This window comes from Strongylocentrotus purpuratus, unplaced genomic scaffold (genome assembly GCF_000002235.5).
Source record: "Strongylocentrotus purpuratus isolate Spur 01 unplaced genomic scaffold, Spur_5.0 spur5_scaffold_18, whole genome shotgun sequence".
Lineage (NCBI taxonomy): Eukaryota > Metazoa > Echinodermata > Echinoidea > Camarodonta > Strongylocentrotidae > Strongylocentrotus > Strongylocentrotus purpuratus.
The window spans coordinates 15,696,944-15,721,132 of record NW_022145603.1 but is presented as its reverse complement, the minus strand read 5'-3'; the positions used below and the strand labels follow the sequence as shown (position 1 = coordinate 15,721,132).

At 37.5% G+C, this 24,189-nt stretch overlaps 1 long non-coding RNA gene across 1 annotated transcript in view; it reads right to left on the bottom strand.

Moving 5' to 3' along the window:
- LOC752651 overlaps positions 1–20,304 on the bottom strand; it is a 29,761-nt gene extending 9,457 nt beyond the window's left edge. The window contains exons 1-2 of the long non-coding RNA XR_004064726.1: positions 19,964–20,304; positions 17,573–17,698 (exon numbers count right to left, since the gene is read on the bottom strand). This is a non-coding gene — a long non-coding RNA (uncharacterized LOC752651). The remainder of the gene's footprint in view (positions 1–17,572; positions 17,699–19,963) is intronic.
- Between the last annotated feature and the right edge of the window lie 3,885 nt (positions 20,305–24,189).

The window sequence follows — 24,189 nt, the reverse complement described above, 5'->3', positions numbered from 1 at the left end:
AGAAGGAGAAGAAAAGAAGAAGAAGAGGAAGGAGACAAAAAGGAGAAGTACAAGAATGAGAGGGAGAAGGGGAATAAAGGTGAAGGAGAAGAACGAGAAGAACGAGAAGAAAAGGAGAAGAAGAAGAGGGAAGAGCAGAAGAGTATGGTTTATGTTTAAGTTAAAAAGTTAATATAGTTTATGTCGATGCATTGAATCATACGTGTACTCCATTCTATTATTTTGATAACGAGGTCTTTTTCAAACGATTGACCTGATCAACACTTTATTTATTGAAGTCAGAGCACTGCCAAAATGTTGCGCAACCAAGTGACTAAGGTGCGAATTTTATTCCCACAACAGGTCGAGGAGGTGAACAAATCAACGTGCACATAATAATTATGGCATTAAACTCTTTCATGCATTTCATCACTTTCATGCAGTCCCGTGTGGGGAAGCACAAGCGGGGAAGTGCCTGGACAATTGCACCGCTAATCATGCTAATCACAATGTAAAAATAGAAGAGAGCGAGATGGGGGGGGGGGGGGGGGGGGTGTGTGATAATGGACTGGGAAGAAATGTGAACCTAATTTAGCATACCTCACAAATCGTTAGATAAAATTCGCTACTCGATCCTCCGATGGTAGAGCATCAATATAACATAAATAACACAATAAGAAAAACAGTAACAACGACTTCAAAAATTATGATACTTCCACTACAAATATTACTACTACTACAAATTATACCACTCCTTCTTCTCCTTCTTCTACTATTGTTGTTTATAATTTCAATGTTCATGATGATAATAATAGTAAAATAGTAATAATTAAAAAAATATATGATATTAATAATAATAAAAATAATAATGATATTACTGATAAAATATTACAAATATCATGTTTATTATTTCTATACTTGTGTTACATATAATAGTGAAATTATTATATAGCGCATATTTACCCTCAAAATTAGATTAAAGGCTACCCCCCCCCCCCCCTCCAAAAAAGGACCCAGATTACACCAGTGATACTCTTTGACATCGCCCCTGTAGATGACAATGATAAGATTGATGTGTTTGATTCCAACGATCATTCAAAGGCCTATGGGGCATAGGATGATATACAATCAAGGGCGTTGCACATTATGTTGCAGTGTCGGGTAGCGCTACAGCAAATACTTGATGCAGTTTTCTATTTTATGGTATACTCGATACGCCACTTAATTTTCAGAGGTTAACATGTACCGACTCGAAAACGAAGACGAAAATATTAAAATTCATTATATTAACAGGTAATGGTGAAGATCCAGCATACGTGAGTTATCTATGGGAAGAGTGAGAAAGGCACAAACATAGAAAGAAATGGGGAGACAGAAGACAAAACTATGTAGATCATTATGTCAAAGGCTTACCGACAAAAAAAAAAGTATATCAACTGTCTCTTACGGTTGTATTCATTATTGATATCTTATTTTCTTGCTTTTATCAGGTTTCCATCGAGCGACTTACGACTCATTTCATTATTAAGCTATGTATTTGTGTGGGTGTGTGTATGTGTGAGGATTGAGGGGGTGAATGAAAGTGGAGAGAGAGATAGAATGATAGGGGATAGAGAGAGGAAGAGAGAGAGAGTGAGAGAGAGAGGGAAATGTAATATTCATATATATATATATATATATATATATATATATACACACACACACACACAGAAACACAACCGCCTAACTGTGGACTTTTGTTAATTAAAAAACAACCATTATCTTCTCATTTCGTTTCGCAATATACAGCGTGAATGAACAAGAGAGTGAGAATAAAGGGATAGAGAAAAAGGAAAGATTACGTATGCCCTTGAATGCCCAGAGGATCAGGTCAAGCATGAACCTGTCCATCCCGGCCTTTCCGGTCTTCAAATCAGATTGAGTCATCTCATGTCCCACCAAGAAATTAAGCATGAAATCTACCTTAGATGGTGACATGCTACGAACCAGTGTAATTCTATCACAAATTACGTTAACCAGAAAGAAAAGGGGTTGGTCAGATGGCGCGTTCGCACTAGTTTCGTGGTACAGACCCTTGTTGGTGACTGTGCGTAGCAGTATGCGCAGTGGGACTAGGCTGACAGCATACGGCACTGGCTCCGTACTTTACCTGCCCCGGACAACATCAGCGTGTGTTTGTTTGTGTATGTGATGCACTATGTGTTTAGGTATGTGTTATGTTTTTTTTTCCAGGTGTGTGTCAGTCGATTATTATTATTTACGTCTGAGGACTGACTTTTAACGTCACCATCCGAAAGACGCGACTCGGTTTCGAACCGGGCCCGTCTCACCTTAGTCAGTTTGTAGGCGATGACAGAGAGCTGACCAAGTGAGCGTACCGCCAGACCAAATCACAGCTCCCTGTATCACAGAGACTGATAGAGCTAGGCTCTGTTCAAGGCCTAAGGAATTATAGTAAAGTGTCGAATTAGACTCTGTACTTGCGGACTACGTCCGCACTGCCCCAAAACGATCACGTCTCTGACAGATGCACATTTTGATATGTACAATAATTTTTTTGTTACATGGTGATATAACAACTATGACCAAGGGAGGAATCCGAGGAAATGGATGATCAGATATCGGGTTTACACGGTCAAAAAACAATCCGGGCTCTAATAAAGCCATAACTTGCACATTCCATTTTATTAATCTGAAAAAGGGTTGTTCTAACTCAATGTTTTTTTTAATATCCAGATTGACATTCTCAGCTGCCACGAGTTGTTTCATATCTTCCATAGACATGTTCACGTGTGACAAAAGTCGAATATGACGGTCACCGTGTTGTACCATTAGTGCACCCAATCAGACAAAGAGTTAAATATAGATGGAAGAATACGGAATACAAACAAAACACCAGCTCTGATTTCGTAAATAAAGCTGAATCAAAACTGAAATAGAGAGCTAAAGTTATTGTTGTTACACCTAACACAATATGTATACAACAGTTTGCTACATTTAATACATTTAGCGACCTTCAGAGAGAGATGATGTTTCGAAGATTATGTACAATTTTGTTTTCTTTCAAATGTTCAAAATTGTCTTCCCTGGCCTGTTTCTTGCCAACCTACTTTTTGAAGGCAAACCGTGGCTTTTCTCAGTCATGTTATGACGTAAAGCGATTTACTCTTCATATGTCTGTACTTGATACTTGTATAACTGGAGGATGTTTGTTACGCGCAGTTGGTATTTATTTACACGTACAAAACGAACGAAGAACGCAATCCTTCCGTCAATTGGTGCCTTTTGTTCGAAGTGACAGGTATGTCCAAGAGGTGAACAAACCAAATGCGTCATTAAAGCACAGTGGGAACGGATTTCCGAGTATACACCGGGGCTAACAGGATCATTATCAAGTATGATGATCAAATCATGATCGCCAAGTCCCCTGTTTGTAAACATGCGAGGATTCGCAACATAAACTTTGCCGTGGACAGAGGTATGATTACTAAGACAAGGTTTATGAACTCATGCTCCTTCCGGAGGCAGTTTACACAATTATAAACGCCATGTTTTTAGGCTACTGGGTATCGGTTCACAAACCGTCATGAGTACAAGTTCAACAAATTACACGGCCATGCTGAAGAATAGCCTTTGGCTGAAGTATGCCACCGTGTTAAAATAAAACAAACAAACAAACAAATAAACAACATCTGATAGGAACGCGTGTATTAAACTAAATTTATGACAGTTCCGTGAAACGATCCACATGTCAAAGAGTACCAGGTAGGGCAATAATTTTGAATATGCAGAGGCTTATATTTAAGGCCCCCCCCCCCCCCCAAAAAAAAAAAAAAAAAAAAAAAAAAAAATGTTTAGCGTCCTGTTTTTTCGAAAAATATGAAGGAGGAGGCCCTTTTTTTTCTCTTTCTTTTCAAAATGGCCGCTCAAAATGGCCGCTCGGTACATTTTCCCTGATATTCGGACTATTTTTCAAGATGGCGGTCGACAGTCTTTTTTGTGTTTTTTTAATCAGAAATACATCCATTTTAGCAGTGTTTTTCATGTTTTTTTTTCTTTAAAAAAAAAATAAAAAAAAAAAAAAATAGGAGGCGGCCCCCAAAAAGGAAGCGGGCGGGGACGCTAAACATGTATATTTGTTTACATGGCCTAATGTTCCCTCTATCTTAAGTTCGCACTTGTATTTATATAGGATTAAAGTGTTCTTATAATCATGATAATGTTTTTTATACCGTGACGTATGTGTGACAAGTTAGTTTCGAGGTATCATCATATGCGCATGTGCAGATAAAAAAATCACGTACACAAATGCCATATTAATGGAGACGATTGCTCACCTGGTGAATATGTATATATTAGCAAGGTCATCATTATTAAGTTATAAACCGACAGTACATTCCATGGTACAAAGGGGGAAGTTTTATTTCTAAGAAGGCAAACAAAAGGTTTTCATGAAGCACCTCCATCACTTTGGCAGTGATTTTCTAAAATTCTAAATGTACAAAGTGGGATTTGTCCATGTGTAAAAGAGATGCGGAGTGTGGAGGTCACTCGCATTATCTTATCTCTGAACTGGTCTATCGTGTACAGTTCCTGCTCTTTCTTTTTTAGCCGAGCACCCATCAAAATGCTAGTGTCATTGTGATGCATGTCATAACCCAGTCATAGTAACGAGGCAGACACCATACCGACAACAGACTGACAAAAATATAACATTAAACCCCACTTGCCACAAACTTACTTGTTTGACTGGATGCAAGGTATTTACCCTATTTTGGAAAACTAACACATGATAATTCCACAATGTTCCAAAAACGTTAAACACAATTACAAAGACTTTTGATCTTGACAAAATCAACGCAAGAGAAATGCCAATACATGTAAATGCAACAGAAATCATTCCGGATTACGCAATACGTTTGTATTATGTTTGCACGTTAATTTGCTTTATAGCTATTTTTGTGAAAATCTTTGTGATCATATCAACTGAGAGAAAAAGTCCTAGTACAGTTCAAAGCAGAATACAACAATTTGACAAAAAGATAAACTGTGTAATATTTTGTTTGTAATCATCATATTATATTAGTTAATTTAATATTTGACAATTGTCTAGCCTCTTCCATTGGGTGAACATGGTTTACTGACTCAATTTGTGTCCTCTCAAAAAGAAATATCACTAAAAGCTCGTAACGATTCGGTACATCCTGCATAGAAACACATGACACTACTTCAAACGGCGGGAAAAGGGCACATTTTATTTTTACCCGTCTGTGACCCTTATTTTGCCATGTGAACTTTATGATATCATGAGTAAGAATGTAAGCTAAACGGCCATTCTGCCCCGACGATCTCATCTGAGAATGAGGATGCAATGCAGAAGGAACGTAACAAATTTCACAACGGAGATATCACTAGCGAAAGTAAGCCTGTGGAAGAACAGCCGGAAGCAAAGAGAATCCTACAGGCTTTATCATCCTTTAACAAGAAAGCAAAACTTTTGTTGGAAGGGCATTTCATAAAAATCTATCAGTACACTTTGTTCGTATTTTCATTAAACTTTCAAAGATGAAGAAGGCATAAGTTTTGTGTTAATCTTTAATGTCGATTTATTTATATCAAAAGCAAACGTGACACAGAAGTGTCAAAATGTAACCCTTATTGAATGGTAATTTATCGAAATACCGAAAAATGGCGTCACTTACTTCGTCGATGACAACATAATGTTATTGAATCTGATATAGTTTAACAAAAAAGCCCTTTGAACGGCCTTCTACGTTCCCGTGTATATTTAACACATACACTTTTAAGTTCAAGTAGCTTTAAATTGTATTCTTGCTCCCATGAATAAATGTTTATATTGAATACTAAAATCTTTATCGGAAAAGTTTTTGATTTCATTTTATCAACAGGAATTAATTGCATGAATTTTCATTTGCGAGTGAGATTAACAATTTTGAATAAGTTATTTATTGAGTTGGCATAACAACGAAAGTGTACTTGTTTGTTGTATTTTCTAAAGTTTTGCCAATTCATTAACCAGTGTCTACATCCCGAGTGTTTCCTTACATAACCTCGACCTTAAAACGATTCGGTTGCAGCATGACGATACATCGGCCCAAATGGATTGCAGGCATATCACTCACAAGACTCGGGAACATTTACACCTAATGCTGATTCAGCTGCGTGACTGAAATAGTTTAAAGCCCTTTCCCCTACAAATGTGACTTAATTGACATTTCGTAACAACATAACACCTCGTTTGGGCATTTTGTCACCAACATAAGTCCCATATCTTTACCTGTGACCTTTGAACATTAATTGTTTCGAAATGTATCGAGTTGCCTGCGATTTCGATCGTTTATGTGAACACGATTGTAATCATTTTTATTTTGAAATCATTTGTGGAATTAAAACAAAAGGAAACAGAGTTTAATATTTTGATCTGGTTGCCAGCTCTTTCCTCCCTTTTCTGCTACTTCTGTCTATTAATTTCTTTCGTTTTTGTTATTCATCACCAAATCATTATGCTTTTCCTTCTGTTTCTGTGCATTCATCCTACACGTCTTTAACTCTTAGTTTCACATCAATAGGATAGTTGAGTTCTGTTGAAGAGGGCGGTACACAATGTTTTGTTGGTGAGATAATGAAAAACTGAGAGTCAAATGTGAAAGAACATACAATTAAGATGACAAAATCATCTTTGTTTAATCAAAATCGTTTCAGAAACGACTGAAATATCCATAAATGTAAAGATTTCTAATATTTGTGTATCACCACAAATATTCAAAAATTTGAACCAAGCAACCGATGAAGAAAAAAAAAAACGAAAACGCGCCTTTTAAATGCACGTTGCATTTCAGCCTATGCCGATGACGGGTTTTTTTTTTTGGCTTGTTGGTTATATTACGCACAACCAGCCGGCTCATGTATTGTTATTATCAATTAATAATTAGTTAACGGTCGCCGTATTCTTTTTTGAAAGTAGAGCTGAATTGGTATGATCGTATTGGCTAAATTTCACACATTTTGGGGTCTAAATTTACCTTCATAGTAATTTTATGTCCTAAAAGGGCACTAAAGATGTCATATACAAGAATAAGAGCAACGACTATGCACTTTGAAGGCATTTGTGGTCCGAAACAAGAACTCAACTATCCCTAACTTTTTCTAATTTTTGTAACGTTCCTCTCGAATCCAGAACACGATAATCCGTACCCTTTGTTCAAAGATACGTCTCGAGCAGGACTTTGCTACTTCACTGCGACTGTGATTGAGTATATAGGACGCGGGTTATCATTAAAAGGGTAAATAGATAAAGATCCGATGCGCGACCTCACCCCTCCCCTCCCCTCGACTCGCTTCCCGTTGTCGCTTCGAGATACACAGGTGCTTCACAGACAATCTATGTCTAGTCTCCCAAGTAAGACCCATTCGACCGGAAAAATTGTCAGTAAATTGTCATTTTGTCATTTTGTCCGATGTCACTTTTAGTCCAATTGTCATAATAGTAATAATAATAATAATAATAATAATAATATGGTCAAACAGCAGCAGGTATAACGTCATATCGTTTATCAACATTACGTGGAATAAGTATTGTATTAAGTTCTAATTTTTTCCAATAATGACTTTGTCCAGTGACTAATTAGCCCATAACCATAAGGACCGAAAATACATTCGGTCCATTCCAAGTTTGCTTAATTACCACTTTATGAAATATCTGTTTTGTTGATCTGGATATTGGACTAATGGCTTCGGATGACATTTAAAATTGACCAAATTGTCGAAGTCAAGTGGGTCAGCGACTTGACCGGATATGTGAGAGTTATGGGTTCAACACCCGGTAAAGCATTTATGCCCTTAACCATAGCATTGTTTCCATATTGCTTCTCTCTACCCAGGTTTTAAATGCGTACATGATAGGAAACAAGCCTCATTTGTATTGAATTGACACGTGTGCGCTTAATACGATCGCAACTTATTTCGAAAAAATCGACTTAAAGGGCGGGTTAAAAACCTAATGAATATCCCATTTAAATCATGTTTGGGGTGAGTAATACGCCGTTGTAATGCTCGCAAGTTTCAAAAGTTGATGGAAGGGACTATTTAGATTGCTTTAAAGAGAAGGTTGTGTTCTGGGAAGAGGTGAACAATAATATTTGAGCATTATCATTGTTTTATGCAAGTGTGGAAGAACATCAGAAAACAAATATTCCCTGAAAAGCAAGGCTCTTCAAATGCCCTAATATTCTAAACATGGCATGTAACATTGTACAAATCGGGACGGGTTTTTATGCCACATGATCATGCAGTCCCATATACATATTTATGTGTACAGTGCTTGTAACTTTATCAAGAATGGGCCAAATTTCTTATCATGTTGATGATTCCAGAACCTTGCAGTTCACACCAATACTTATATGCTAGATGATCAATATTTTCTGATCGATTCCACAACGTTTCTTTCACAATACGATCGCATGGTTTAAGGTTGATTCTAAGAAATATGTTACAATCGTGTTACTTGTAAAATGGCACCTGACCGGCATACTCCACAGGGAGCGGACTATGTACACTGTCGTGTGCAGATTAGTACTTGCATCCACTGACCGAGGTAAGAATTGATCCGTGAACCATGTTATCCGCGATTCACAGTCCAATGACGTGTCTTCACTACCACAAACCACATGTAGGTCAGTGTGAACTGGGCTTCAACCATGTAATAAATTGTAGGTACATGTACTTTCAAATTTTCAGCAAACTGCAAAAGCCAACAATTTAGTGTAAACGAAACAGTACTTCGTACGATCGTCGTAGCGACTGAGGTGGTCATCATTTCTTTCTTCTGTGATCGTCATAAATGGTTACGATCGCGAGGGAAACGAGGTTTATGCAGAAGAACTACGGCCAAAACCAGACGAGAGGCAAGCCCTGGGCAGGACGGGCGTGTCGGCTTACAGACGATAGGATACGGGATTCTGCTAGCTCAACCTGACGCTTTTTCGCGCCTAAAGCGTGAATTCACAAAGAATGGCGCTCGACGCAAAGGTGGTAAGAATGATACTAGCTAGGAAAACGGAAGCAATGCTTTCGTCTTTGAAGCTCCACCCCCTTCAAACCTTTTTACTTTTCTCTTCCATTTCATCTCAAACTCAGCAAGTCAACATTTCATCTTCGCTATTTCTTGGTCTTCTTTGAAGTGTTGATGAAGTCACATTTTACTATTACTTTAATTGGTTAAAAGTCATTTGAAAGGAGTCGTGTTCATGAGATACTTATGCATTCTTTTCCTTTCCACTTGTATATTACGAGGATCCTACTCCCTCTTTTACCCCGCCCCCTCCCAACTCTCCTCTCACTTCCCTCTCCCCCAACACGTCTCTCCTCCTCGTATATCTCTCTCTCACTCGTTCTCCCTCGCTCTCTCTCTCTCAACCTGCCTTTCTCTTTCTCTCATTCTCTCTCTCTCTCTCTCTCTCTCTGTTAAGTAGTTTTATAAGGAAACTTTCTATACAATTTCATCTTAGCTTTCATTACAGCAATCATCAATTTATTTTGTTGTAATGCAACTGTAGAGTAGCTAACAAAATTCAAAAGGCCTTTCAGTAAATTTAGTCAGCATAATTACCCTTTATTACTACCACTTTCCTGTCAGTTTAGATTTTGCATATCGTCCACACGTTTAATAAGCAAAATACCGTGATTGCAGGTTCCGCCGGCGAGCCCGTGGTCCGGCGATATCTTAAAGTACAATAACTCAAGCATTTTTATATAGCATACCGAATGAATAATATATTAAGACGGTCAGGTGTTAAGGTCTTAGGGGAGTGATGAATATTTAAAGCAATTTCTCGCCTAATCTTCATGTTCTATAGGAAGAGGCGCCGTGTGCAAGGTTTCATGTAGAAGGTAATCGACACGTTGATACCGCACTGTGTCCGTGTAAGGGAAACTGATGATATATTTTGATTTATTGAATTGTTAAAAAACTAACATTATTCACCAATTGTATGACTACGACAATGATATTTTATCGTTAATAACAATTATGATAAAGATGACGATGCTGGTAGTTATGATAACAGTAATGATGATAATAATTTAGTAGGCGCCTTGATAATCTCTAAGAACGGATATGTGGGCTTTATAAATATTGTCATTATCATTATCTTTATTAGTAGCAGTGGTATCATAATCATCAGTATTAATATTATCCTCATTATATTTAGTATGTAATGGTGATACTAATAGTACACATGATAATAATACTAATGTTGAATAAGAAGAGGAAGTCAAATAAAAAGAAAAATTACGTAAAGAAAGAAGAAAAAAGTTACATAAAATAGATTTCAAAACAGCACACCGGAATTTTCTAGAGTAGGTTTCATATTTTTGTTTTAGCGAATAATGTGGGTATGTGTGTAAGCACGCATCCGAGGGTTAGGTATGGGCTGCATAGGCGGGGAAGGAAACAAGTACAAGACAAACAAAGTAGTTGTATTAAGAAAACGATGGTGAAGGAGCATTTACAAAAACGAAGACAAAAAGGGTTTCTATCTTACACTACCTACTTTCAATTTGTCCGTCGGCTCAGGTGATGTAGGCGGTCAAATCAATGTCGCTCTTCTATTTTCATGATTTGTACAGACAACTCCTTCCACTCGGCGCCGTTGAATTGCCCCCTATATGCTCTCACTGGCAGGTTGCGTCGAATTAACAACGTATTCGATGTGACACGATCTTATAATGTTATTAAAATGTTTGTTGCCTCGCTTTCGAGTTCGCCTTTTTTTCTGCCCCCAAAACCGAGACCTCCTCTTCAAATAAGAGCACCTCAACGAAATTACCGAGAGTGGAAAGAGAGGGAAAGGGGTCTTAAAAGTGGAATATCAGAATTCCGCACGCACAGCTGAATGCTTCCTTTTGCAAACGTCACCGTTAACGATTGCCTTTTCTAAATTCCTTCATATATTTTCTTACATTGATATGAATGAACGCAATAGTATAAATATATATTTCTAAAATGTTCCCATTTTCTAAAATACGAGATTGAAGCTTGGTTAACTTGCAGGTCACTCTCAATTCTGTGGACAATATCGTATCGATTATCATCCATATCGGCATTATGCTATTTACTCTGACTATCTCCCTCTCTACTATCTCTCTTTCATTGTATATTTGCCTCTCCATTATCTATAGATCTATCTCCGGTAACCTCATAACATTAGCCATCTCACATTTTCTTCTTCACATGAAGCTATATGTCTTGTTTTAATTTGCCATCTCCTGCCTGTATTCGGTGAACATCGTGGCATGTACTGAACTTCCCTTTTTCACTAACCATCTCTCCCTCTCTCTCTCTCTCTCTCTCTCTCCTCGTTAACCTATCTATCTACCTCGACCATGACGTTAGTTTGTGACGATATTATCAATACAATTTCTCCATTCTTTTATTGTGTATAAAACACTTATCTCTGTCTCTCCCCACCCCCTCTCTGGCTTTATTTTGCCTGTACCCCCTTCCCCTTCCTATCCCATTTGACCCCTCCCCCCATTCTCCATTCATTCTCGTTACCTCTCTCTCTCTCTTTCTGTTTCTCCGTCTTTCTATCCAAATGCAAATTGTCATAGGTACGCAAGGATATTGAATAGGAGAAACAATTTCATCGACGATCAATTTTCACAAATAAATCAAAAATGATATCAAAAGGAGTTTCGGAATTTATTTCAAATTCGATCCTTAACGAAATACGTGCAAGGAAAAACATGAATACAAGATTACCTTCTCATATATATGTTTATAAACAATACCTTTGGGAACTGTCATTAAAAAATTGAGAAGCATACAAACTAAGTCTGAGACGCAGATACAAGTGTTTGAACGGGTGCGTGCAATGTGGGGGTATGCACAGTATTCATTTTTTTGGCATGAATTCACGATGGTTTTATTGAATTCAGAAAATCACTTCGCCAGCCAAGCCAAGGTAGCTACTTATTAGAAATGTAACATCTATAAAGAGCGTGACAAAAGCGTGAAAAATTGTAATGCAAGGGCATAAATCGCAACATGGGTTCAGAATTTTGTGTCCATAATCCACATAGCCAATGCCCCATTTCATATAGCATTTGAACACACACGTTCATTTTTCTGAGCACGAGCATGCAGAAGACCGTTCTAGAAGTCGAGCTACGTATCTAATATAACATTATAATCATATTTATGCAGCGGAGTAATATTTATTTGTGAAAGAAAAGAAAAGATAAGGCCTGGGAAAAAAAATTCATAAAGAAAAGCGATGAGCGAGGCTCGAATGTCGATATAAAATGGTCCTAGTCGGAAAAGGCAGTAAGAAATTATCGATCTTCATGTGAAGTATGAATAAATACTTGTAACAAGGCAGCTATTTGAAATACAAATTAATGTTATAACATTATTAGTTATACAAGAGGAAAACAAAACTCTCTACATTTACGTTTGGTTGGCCATATATATATATATATTTCGATGGCAGTTAACACCTCATAGAAACAGAAAATAAATGAAAATTCATCCATTTTTTCCACCAAGGAGGGTAATCTAATAATGACTTTGGTTAAAGGTAAAGACCAGTTATGGTCATGCGATTGCATTGTGAAAGAAACGTTGTGGAATCGATCATAAAAGGTTGATCATCTAGCATCTAGCATCTGCAAGGTTCTGGAATCATCAAAATGATAAGAAATTTGGCCCATTCTTCGTAAAGTTACAAGCACTATACACAGAAAGATGTATATGGGACTACCCTATATCTCTCACAGACCATGAGAGAAACAAATTTACCAAATATATGAATTAGTAGGCGGTTTCCTGGCAAATTTGTTATCATCATGTATTAGTCAAAACATATTCTTTCACATGATTGGTAATGAGAGCTTCCATTTCATTTTTTGAAATTGGGGCGTTTCCAATACTGGTCTTTGCCTTTAATGTCTGAGACGATAATAGAAATGAGCTTTTGTGAATTTTTTTTTTTTTTCTCTCCAGATTCTAACTATAAAGATATCATTTGTGTGGCAAGTGAGTTATGTAGTTAGTTTCCATGGGTTCTGGAATAAAACTGAAACAGATTGATTGCAGTGGCATGCAATAACCTATACACAAAATACACATGCACGCACGCGATGCGCCCACACACGCACAGACCGCTGCACATGCATTGCTGTACGGAGTGCAGCAATTCACCAAGGCCATTTATTTTATTGTTTTGTTATGGTTACAACAATTGCCACAACACGACGTGAATGTCTTGCATGGCCGGTCAAACATAATACAACAATTGATATACAAAAAATGAATACCTATTCTATTGCCGCCCGTGAGATTTTCGATAGGTCTAGTTATCTTTTGTGAAAAGTTTGAATTGGGTCACTGGGTAGGTCTGTGCTCGTGTATTATACCTTGCCGAGAACTAAACATATGTGTACTTAGCGTAAGAGAGGCTTTGACCCTTCATCTGCCACACACATTATCTTCCGGTGTCACAACTTTATTTATCATGACATTGACATCCAAAAGGCTTCAAAATCAGTGTAATGTTTCAATGCAACTTTATCCGTACTGGTGTCTAAACGAGACCGTATCGGGTGATTTTGCAAATGACTGCAGGGCCCTCAGGGAGGTCAGTATTAATACTGATGAGGCTACCCAAGGTTAACAAGACATAGTATTATTAGTAAACGTATTATTATAATTATTATTATCATTATTATTATTATTATCATTAACAGTTGTATTGCACAAAGTGACCCTTATTGTTTGTGCACAACGTGTGGCAAGCGAGCGTCCAAACTCAGAAGGAAGGTGGCTCACTATTACACTACACACAGAAAATGGAAATGGACACAATACATGATTATCATGAAAACTTGGGCGACACTTTTCAGTTGCTTCCCGTCATATTTCAAATAAGAAGGCATCTAAAACACGTCAAAGCAATCCTTTTCAGGGATTTTCTTTTCGAAACGGAAACAAATGGAAATTTCACAAACTATTGTACGCATTTCTCAAAACTGAACCTCCTTCTTTATGTTTTAATATGTCAGCCTATACCTGAAACAAATATTTAAAAATGCTTAATTCCGTTCTTAACACGTCCGACCACAAATAAACCACTGACGCATATGTAGGGATGACAAACAACACGAAAAGGACGAGTAGAAGTCCTTTGAAGCCTATGCTTTTATTACTTCCAAGAATAAAGGGCCCCTTAGATGAACTTGATTATCTTCACACTCCGGAATTCATTACAATGGAAATATAATATGAGTACCACATTGCTTCCTAATATAGCGCTAATGTACTCCCTCCCCTCAAATCCGCAAACCTTTCAAAGAGCCACGGGGTGTCCATACATATCTTACACGATCACGACAAAACCAATTGTGTTCCTTTTGTAATGTTTAAAGAAATGAGGCTTAGAATGTGTCTTTGTCATGCTCTCTTATTTAAATGGGTGAAGATGAGACTATTTTATATTCATCATGATGATTTTGGTTCTTTGCAATCGGGTAATGTATGTGTTCCTGGCTCCACGTTTAACCGTAACGAACGTGCGATTGAGAGATAGCTCCGTCATCGAGGTACAAAGTACTTCTTTACTCTTTTTTCTTCTTTTTAAAGTATTTTTATAATTAAATTATCCCAATGAATGTTTCTTCGAAATGTGAAATACTACAACTTACATCTCAATTACTTAACAAAGGCCCTAACTCACCCGACAACCTTCAATTCCTGAGCTACGAAAACACATCAAACATCAAATTGACAAAGAGTACACATGAAAGAGTACACATGATATAGTTGTTAACTTTAGATGCCCTACATTTCCATAGAAAATCATTGTGTCCTAAAGAATTGACATATGAAAGGATGTCTGTACTTCAATTACAGCATGTGGAGTAGCCGTGCTTAGAAACACAGCAGTGTATCGGCAAGATACGGTCAACTCACACGTGTGGACACGGCCTTTTGAGCAACGGCTCCACAGCGGTTTTTATCCTTAGCCCCGGACTGCAATCACGTCACCTCTGTGGGACGCCCCGACGTAATGCCTTGCCCAGATTGCTGGCCCCCGGTATAGGTTTCCCCCTTGATCGATCCGAAATTGCAGTAGGGATTAGGCAGTCGATAAAGCTCGTTATTTATTATGATGGCACGGTGTACAAAGAGTGACTGGTCCCATCACGTCACGAGGATTAATAAGGTTATATCTTATTGATTCACCATGAAATGCCTGTCCGCTGTCTCGTGATAACATCGTCACAAGCCGGTAATGATCATCAAAAGCAAATATGAATTGAGGAGTACAACGAAGTCGTTTCAAAACAGAACCGAATACGGAGCCTGCCAATACACTCGATGAAGATAAAGGTCATGATGACTATAGTTTATTTTTAAATACATGTTATTGCATAATATCCACTACGACGTGACAACATCGTCACAAGCCGGTAATGATCATCAAAAGCAAATATGAATTGAAGAGTACAACGAAGTCGTTTCAAAACAGAACCGAATACGGAGACTGCCAATATACTCGATAAAAATAAAGGTCATGATGACTATAGTTTATTTTTAAATACATGTTATTGCATAATATCCACTACGACGTGACAACATCGTCACAAGCCGATAATGATCATCAAAAGCAAATATGAATTAAAGAGTACAACAAAGTTGTTTAAAAACAGAACCCTTACGGAGCCTGCCGATATATTCGATGAAAATAAAGGTCATGATGACTACAGTTTATTTTTAAATACATGTTATTGCATAATATCCACTACGACGTGACAACATCGTCACAAGCCGGTAATGATCATCAAAAGCAAATATGAATTGAAGAGTACAACGAAGTCGTTTCAAAACAGAACCGTTACGGAGCCTGCCGATATATTCGATGAAAATAAAGGTCATGATGACTACAGTTTATTTTTAAATACATGTTATTGCATAATATACACTACGACGTGACAACATCGTCACAAGCCGGTAATGATCATCAAAAGCAAATATGAATTGAAGAGTACAACGAAGTCGTTTCAAAACAGAACCGTTACGGAGCCTGCCGATATATTCGATGAAAATAAAGGTCATGATGACTACAGTTTATATTTAAGTACATGTTATTGCATAACATCATCTTTGACGTAATGAAATATTTACAAGCTGTTGTTGATTATAAAAAACAATTATGAGGCGAGTCGTACAACGAAGATCGTTCAGAATAGACTCGTTAAAAAAAAAACTTTGCCCATTGACTTGGCGAACAAGGTCATGATACAAATCGATTGGTTATAAATAAATATATGATATTGCATAATGTCCAGTATGACATACTAACATCGTGAAAATAACGGCCATGATGGCAAATGTCAACATGTCACTTCGTATTGTTAACTACAACCGGTAATAACAAAGTCTCAATCATTTAATGATCACAGTGAAAAAACTTTGAGATGAGTGGAAAAACTAACTATAAAAAACTAGACCCGTTACAGAAAAGAAAGGTAACCAGCGGTTTGGATAAAATAAAAGTCATGAAAGAAATTAATTATACACGAATGGATTAAATAATGTAATATTTAAAACCTCCCAGACTGTAATATATAAAACCTCCCAAGAGTGTCGCCTAATAGTTGGTCTCTATACGAGTTTCCTCAATACGAATTTTTCAACGGGACGCATTGTTTCAACAGAAAAGCTGTCTTTGTGGACAGGTGGTCGTTCTACACACATGGTTATTGAAGCAGGATGAACTGAACAACTATGTAAGGTCGAACCAACAATATCACTTTGAACAAATAACTCCTAGAGTCCATTATTAATTGCTATGACAAAACAATGACAGCACTTGAACAGAAGCCCAAGCCTCCAAACTGACATGACAATGATGTGCGGATGAACTTGAAAATCTGCCCGTAGGACACAACGCCAGTAGAGTAACATGCGTTTGAAGATCCCATCAAAGGTTTTCTTTAATGACCGCCATTGTGCAGGTGGTTTTTCTAGATTCATTCGAAAACAGATATTCCTCCCTCAAGAAATAAATGACCACTCTTCTTTCCGATCAGTGATCAAAAGGGATTATTTTTGAATGTATACAGATAGTTATTGTCCTATTGATAATAAAATAACCAGGCCCTATCAGTGCAGATTGGCCACTGTGGTTAGTTGTCGTGCTTGTTATTGTCGAAGAAACAATAATCACACCACCAAATAACTATAGCACGAAATCAAATGAATAAGTTAATGCATAATATATCGATACAAATGTTTCTGTTTTTTGGAGGAACCTGATTTGTTACATTGCGACCGAGGACACACACCATCAAACTATATCACGTAGAAAAACCACTAGCTATTTATCAAGACATATGTCTTCTATTCGTTGTCGTTTATATTCATCTATAGTTTTAACGACAACCTCCCAATAGCCGAACACATTCATTAGCAGATGAAGTCAGAAACCCCGTGGCTCAATCAAAGGTACCCGATGACATTTGCTTTTAAAGATATTGAAATAATAGTCTGATTGACAACAATGGCACCTACCTTTGTGTACGATGTTGGAGGAGACCTCATGCACAGCTTTAGCTACGATGCTCAAATCTTCTGATCTATGTATTGGTGCCGTTTGCAGGTAGGCCAATGGATTCCAGCGTTTGAATTGCCAACCACCTGTAAATTTGAATGAATAGATAGGTATGGAAGACATATTAATTCACTTTGCAGCAGAAATTATATCAGAAAGGTTTGAGTATGTCAATGGTTGTGATAAACGATTTTGTAATTACGCGGTAGTGCTAATGTTTCGATCTGTTTTAAGTGACGACATAATTTGACCTTTAGCGCGTTCACATGTTCACACCTATGTACATGGGGACCTGTCTGACTGGTCTAGTTTGCAGGAACACAGCATCGTCAGTCGTAATGGAAAACAGGACGTCTGGACTTGAAGACTATACAGAGACCACAGTCCAACCTGTACTGTATCTGTTCCAGCCAGAGACAGATCCAGGCTCGGCCGAAGACGTAATGGCACTGCGTTTCAGTGTCAAATAAGAGTCTGCTTATACACTCTAGGACTAGTGAATCATGAGAATCACTAATCACACCGACGATTGACATGATGACATTTCTCCAGGAAACAAAAGCATTTTAACTGTTAGCAACATCAAAATGCAAGTATCTATTAAACCATATCTCCATGATTAAACTTACAACCACACAAAGGCAAGTCCGAGCTAATATTCCCAAAGAGCATACCACCTTTACATCCCTACGATAACTCATTTCGTTAGAATACTAAAGGAATACTATTGACAATAGAACGTCCATTGTTATTCATTTCCCCTAATTTACGGCATGAAGCCTATGTTACAGCAAATTACTAAATATGGAATTGCCTCTAAAAAAACACCCTCACCAGAATGCTACTATTTACCGCATACATTCAAAGTGGTCTGATCATTTAAACTCAAATAACGACACATTGCATTGCTGTGTTTTACTTCGTCAATAATTATAGATAATAGTGATGTTTTGTTGAGTGTGAATCTCTGGTAGGGTGTATTGAAGGTGCTCCCCTGAGTATCCGCATGACTAGTTACCATAAATGCACGGTTACCGTCAATTAAACAGAAAACGGGGCATAACCATGAAGAGAAGCTGGACTTCCGAAAAGGGGACATGTGATTGATGAGCTTTGTCAATCGTTTTATTATGTCAGTTTTGCAGGATGACATGGAATAAATAGATTTTTCCTTGATCGCCCTCATATTCAAAATATGACGACAAATAGCTAAAAAAGATAAAAAATACAAACGTGGAATAACGATTCAGAAGAATGTTGGGCGTTGGTAAAGTACGAGCTTTCAAAATATCTATCTGTCGGTTTGAAAGAATATGATATAAAAGATATTCTAAAAAATGAGCGTTCATTGAAGGATCTCAAATTGATTACCAATGGCTAAACATGTTTGGAAGAAACAGTCATGCCTCGTGTAACTGTAGTCCCATATACAGATTATTGTGTAAAGTAAATTTGACTTTTAAGATACACCAAGGCTTGTGTTCTGCACAACCGACCTTCCCAGAATCATTTCGTTCACAATGTCTTCGCTTTTTTCACTTTTTATCTTTAACACCAAAGAGCATAGACACGGAAACGGAGGCACGTTCTAAAAGAGAATGCGAAAAGAATGTGACCATGAATTAATGTTCCAATCCCGGCAGGGCCGATCGATATATTTCGGCCACAACCGAATATACTGTACTTTACCCAGCGGCGAGTTCAACTCGTTGAACATTGCAAATCACTTCATTTGATTAAGAATCAAGATCTCTGTAATTAATACATGTTGGCACCCGATCTGGAGGTTTTCCAACGATGACCTTACATCTACCGATCAAACAAATGCTCTTGGCTTTATTCCAGTGAGTTAGGGTTACATTTGGGTTTTAGTTTAGGTTTAGGGTTATGTTTTTAGCGTTAGGTATTCCGTTTCTCCGTTTTTTTTTTTTGGTTGACGTTAGCGACTCGGTCAGCGTACCGCGTTGACTCCGAGCATTACCATCTTCTTCTTTTTCTTCTTCTTCATCTTCTTCTTCTTCTTCTTCTTCTTCTTCTTCTTCTTCTTCTCCTTCTTCTTCTTCTTCTTCTTCTTCTCCTCCTTCTTCATCTTCTTCATCTTCTTCTTCTTCTTCTTCTTCTTCTTCTTCTTCTTCTTCTTCTTCTTCTTCGTCGTCGTCGTCATCTTCTTCGTCTTCTCCTCCCCCTTCTTCTCATGATTCTTCTTCTTCTTGTTTTTTTTAATGATATAAAATATACCTCTTTCCATGTTTGTCATTGTTTGTTACTACCGAAAATTGATCGTGACTACACAAACAAAGACCATTATATATCAAATGTAATTAATTCCGTCAACAACAAAAAATCGTTACCTTTATGTGACGAACTCTGTCATGCGTTCTCTAATTCAAACTAAACCATATAGGGTCATATACTGACAAAACGGTCGGTTGTCCTTATTTGGGAATTCCTAATGCAGTCGTCATTCTCTCGGAGAAAGTCACATGCGGAAACAGATCGCGTAATAAGGGCTGAATGAAAGTGTCACAATACTGTGCGGCAATTGAATAATGAAATAAGTCTCTCAACTAGCGAAATCACCTCTCTTTTGTTGAATGTAGGTCCGTTAAGATCGGGCAATGTCGTTCACTTGCGATAGAGTGCCCAGTGGCTTAATAATGAATGAAAGAACGGCCTTTAGTAACTTTAGACAAGAATGTGATAATGAGCGTTCGATCAATTAGTATCATCTAATTCAAACAGCGGGCACGTGCAGCGCTGATCACATGACACTACGAAGGCTTCTAGCAACTCACATCCGCCGTGTCATTCCACAAATGAATAAGCATTGGCTAATTCGTATTGCTATATCCGAACTCCCGCGATCAACGCTAGGCGAATTGATATTTAAAGGTAAACGCACACCTGTTTAGACAAATGTATAACAATGTGAATGTATTTATGTACATTATTTGACTGTCAAGTGGATTTGGCGCCTTATAAATCTTATGTATTATTATTATTATATAGTTATGACTAAACACCTTTCCATGGTAATTATCAAATGACAACGTTGTCAGTTGAATGTCTACCCACGTATTCTTTAAAACGAAAATGCAAACAAGCTAACAAACCGCAAATAATAAAAACAAAAATAATAATAATGATAATAACAGTAATTACAGGCGCACGCCACAACGTCCCGCTGGGAGGGGATTGTCAAATATGGATCAACGTATGCCTTGCCAAAATAAGTTAGTACCATGTGAGGGTTTGAACCTTCAACCCCAAGATTGAGAGTCAACTGAATAAACCACTATACCACGACACCTCAACAAAACATATAATGTACTAGAAACAAGAAAGAAAATACAAATAAGGGGGATTTATGGTGACTTTCTTTGATACTTCGTCAATAGTTAAAATGACGAATAGAACGACTATTTACGTTTTATCCTTAGTATTCTAGCGTCACCTTAAAACAACTACATGTATGTATGCGGAAAACATTTTTATTCATCATCACAAAACAATTATGAACGAAGCTCGTCGAAGCCTACTGTTTTACACTAACTTCTTCCTGCCTACTTTGGCAGATTCCTTATTTACTTTTTCGAAATAGCTTGATAAAGACACCAATTATGAAATAGTATCCGGATTTCATTAATAAATCTCAAAAATCTGGATTTCATTCCCAATAAGTAGATTTTGTTCTCACATAAGAGGGACAATCCTATTTGCATATAAATAGGAAATTAAATTACACCCTGACCTATGATATCTTCTTACGTGAAGTGGGCGGGAAGGGGGGGGGGGGGGTCACCTAACAAAAAATGACCTAAAAGCCACACTTGGTACTTTTGATCTCCACCCCCCTCCCCCTCCTTATCTTTGCACGTACAAAAAGTTACCGTAATTCTGTAATTCTACAAAGAGGCGACGGGTCATAAATTGCCACTACTACATTTCGTGAAGCTGGTCTCCCCAAATCTAATTAATGCGTTTACCCATTATCTGCTGGAACCTGGTGACTCCTGTATAAAAGCCAATGGATATGAGAGAATTCAGCAGTCATCGGGTTAATAATGCCAATATACCTATTCGTTTAATATGGTAAAGTCAAAGTCTCAACATAAGTCAATACGTTGAAAAAGAGGTTAGAACTGCAGAGTAATGTAATGCCATTTATCCGTTTGAAGTCTTCGAGTTTTTTGTATTAAATTACACACCATTCCAACTCGATACAATGGTTTAGTGATTGCAATCGAAACATGCTTTATACAAACACTTTATCTCCATGCTTCATACTGCAGAAAACCTTCTTATAATGGAAATGCTTGTTCTTCAATGAATTTTTTTTCTAAAAAAAAATGTTTTCCAGGATTTCGCTGCCATTATCCCCAAATTTGTAATTATGGTCGCTACGACCTTTAAGCAGTGATTTTCCACGTGCATGCTTTTAGCACGCCTGCAGTTGAATACACACATATTCACACATATCTGGCGTCGCAAATTCCTTTGTGGCATCTATCATATAGCCGGAAAGTCGTCCGTTGCTTTCGTTTTCATTTCATTGTAGTGGTGAAAGGATTTTTCCTATAATTAATCGATATGCCGCTTATGTATTCCTATCTTTTGGTTTCTGTTACTGAAGGAATGGTTCTTATTGAGTTGTATGTCCATGACGATTGTGAAATATAAATGGAAAGACTTATTCAACCTTTCAAAGCTTGGTCATTAAAGCCCCCCCCCCCGTCCATTACGCTAACAATGTACATGATTATATCATTACGATGATATCTCCTTGTAGGCTAAGTGGAATGTATTTTGCTATTTAACCCGTTTCTAGAAATCAAAGATATTTATCAATACCGGTTGTGTGTAATGGCGAATATAGACTGCAGTTCCAAAATATGCTGCATGTGCATTGAGATGACGATGAGAACTATATTCGTTACAAAAAGAAAACAGCAAAGACTGAAGTCTCGTGGCCACTTTGTAAACTCGTGCCTTTCTATATTTTTACATGAATTTATCTTTCTGTTGTCTGTCTCGCAGAATGACGGTCTCGTGTACCTTTGGAAACTTTCTACCTGTCTTCATTTTCATATGCATATCTTTATATTGTCGGGTCCGTGATCTTTCGGCATCGTTAGTAGTCAGTCTTACGGTCCTTTGAAACTGACTACCTTTCAATATCTTCTTCTTATATATAAATATATACATATTCCTAGACCATTTTCTTCACGCATATATTATATACATATATATATACATATATATATATATATATATATATATAAAGCAAGTTTGGTGAAACTGCAATTTCTGACAGGGCTCAACTGTAGGAGCAAATGTAAACCACTTAAACCACTTAATTCCACTATTGTATTATTGCGTTCACCCTGACTTGGGTACTATTTGTGTCTCTTTTGCATTCTTGCCTGACTGCACATGAGTGTTTTTAACTTCGCCATGATTGTATTATGTATTTAGTTACTGATGAGCCTTCTGGCGAAACAGTCTGTATAACTCGTACCAATAAAGTGTAACCTTCCAACTCCTATATCTACATAATATGTATACATGCTTTGTCGGTCTAATGGGCTGATGTTCTCGTGGACCTATAGAACTGGCTACCTAATTCTGTTATATATATCTTGTCTCGTTTCGGTCTCGTAAGCTGATAGACTCGTGGGCTGTGTTTGTCTCGTGGACATATTGGAACTTCCTAACTTTCTATATTTTATTGTGTGTTTCTGTGGTCTGTCGGTAGCGTGGGATGATCCCGCGTGACACCGTGGGGTGTAAATATGTGAATCATACCGCCACAGACATGTTACACCCTAATCCATTCATGCAAACAGTTGTATTCGCCGAAAAATCCTTTACACGATACGAAAATAAGAAAATCGCGTACGTGAGACCAACGGTGATGTCACCTAGCACTGCCTTCGAGTGGCAGGCTCAAAATATTTCCATGGATAGATTCCTATGATACATTTGAGATGTCTCTTCCTTCTTAAATCATTTCAATTTCATCACATCATAGTGAACGTTCTTAAGAGGTATTTACAAACTCTCAAACTTGAGAGGTGTTTTTCAAAATATGTTAGCATCGTCATTTCAGTGGAAGATGAAAAGGCCAAGCCAGAATAATCGTCATATTCCCCCTGTCATATCGCCAATCCTGTTTACATGGTCTAAACACTCAACGGCGTTATCGGAGGTGCACTGCATGACACCTTTTGGTAGTAGAGCCGGTATTTACGAAGGTAAGTGGTTAGTGAAGTACCCGGTACTCCGGCGGGACAAGGGCCTTAGACAACACTCCAGAAGCGCCACTCCAAAAAGACAGTTTCATATTTACTGACAACGAACGTACACTTAAAGGAACGATTTAACATTTTTGTCAGGGTAGTGAAGGTAGTTGAAATGTCTATTAAAATCTCCATGAAATAACGGCAAATGCTTTAAAGCGGTAGAACAATACCGCTGGTTGTTAATGAGAGGTAGTAATTAGCACCGAATTTATATCAAGTTTTAAGTTTCATTTGTTCCACATTTTACAAGAATTTAGACATACATATACAATAAA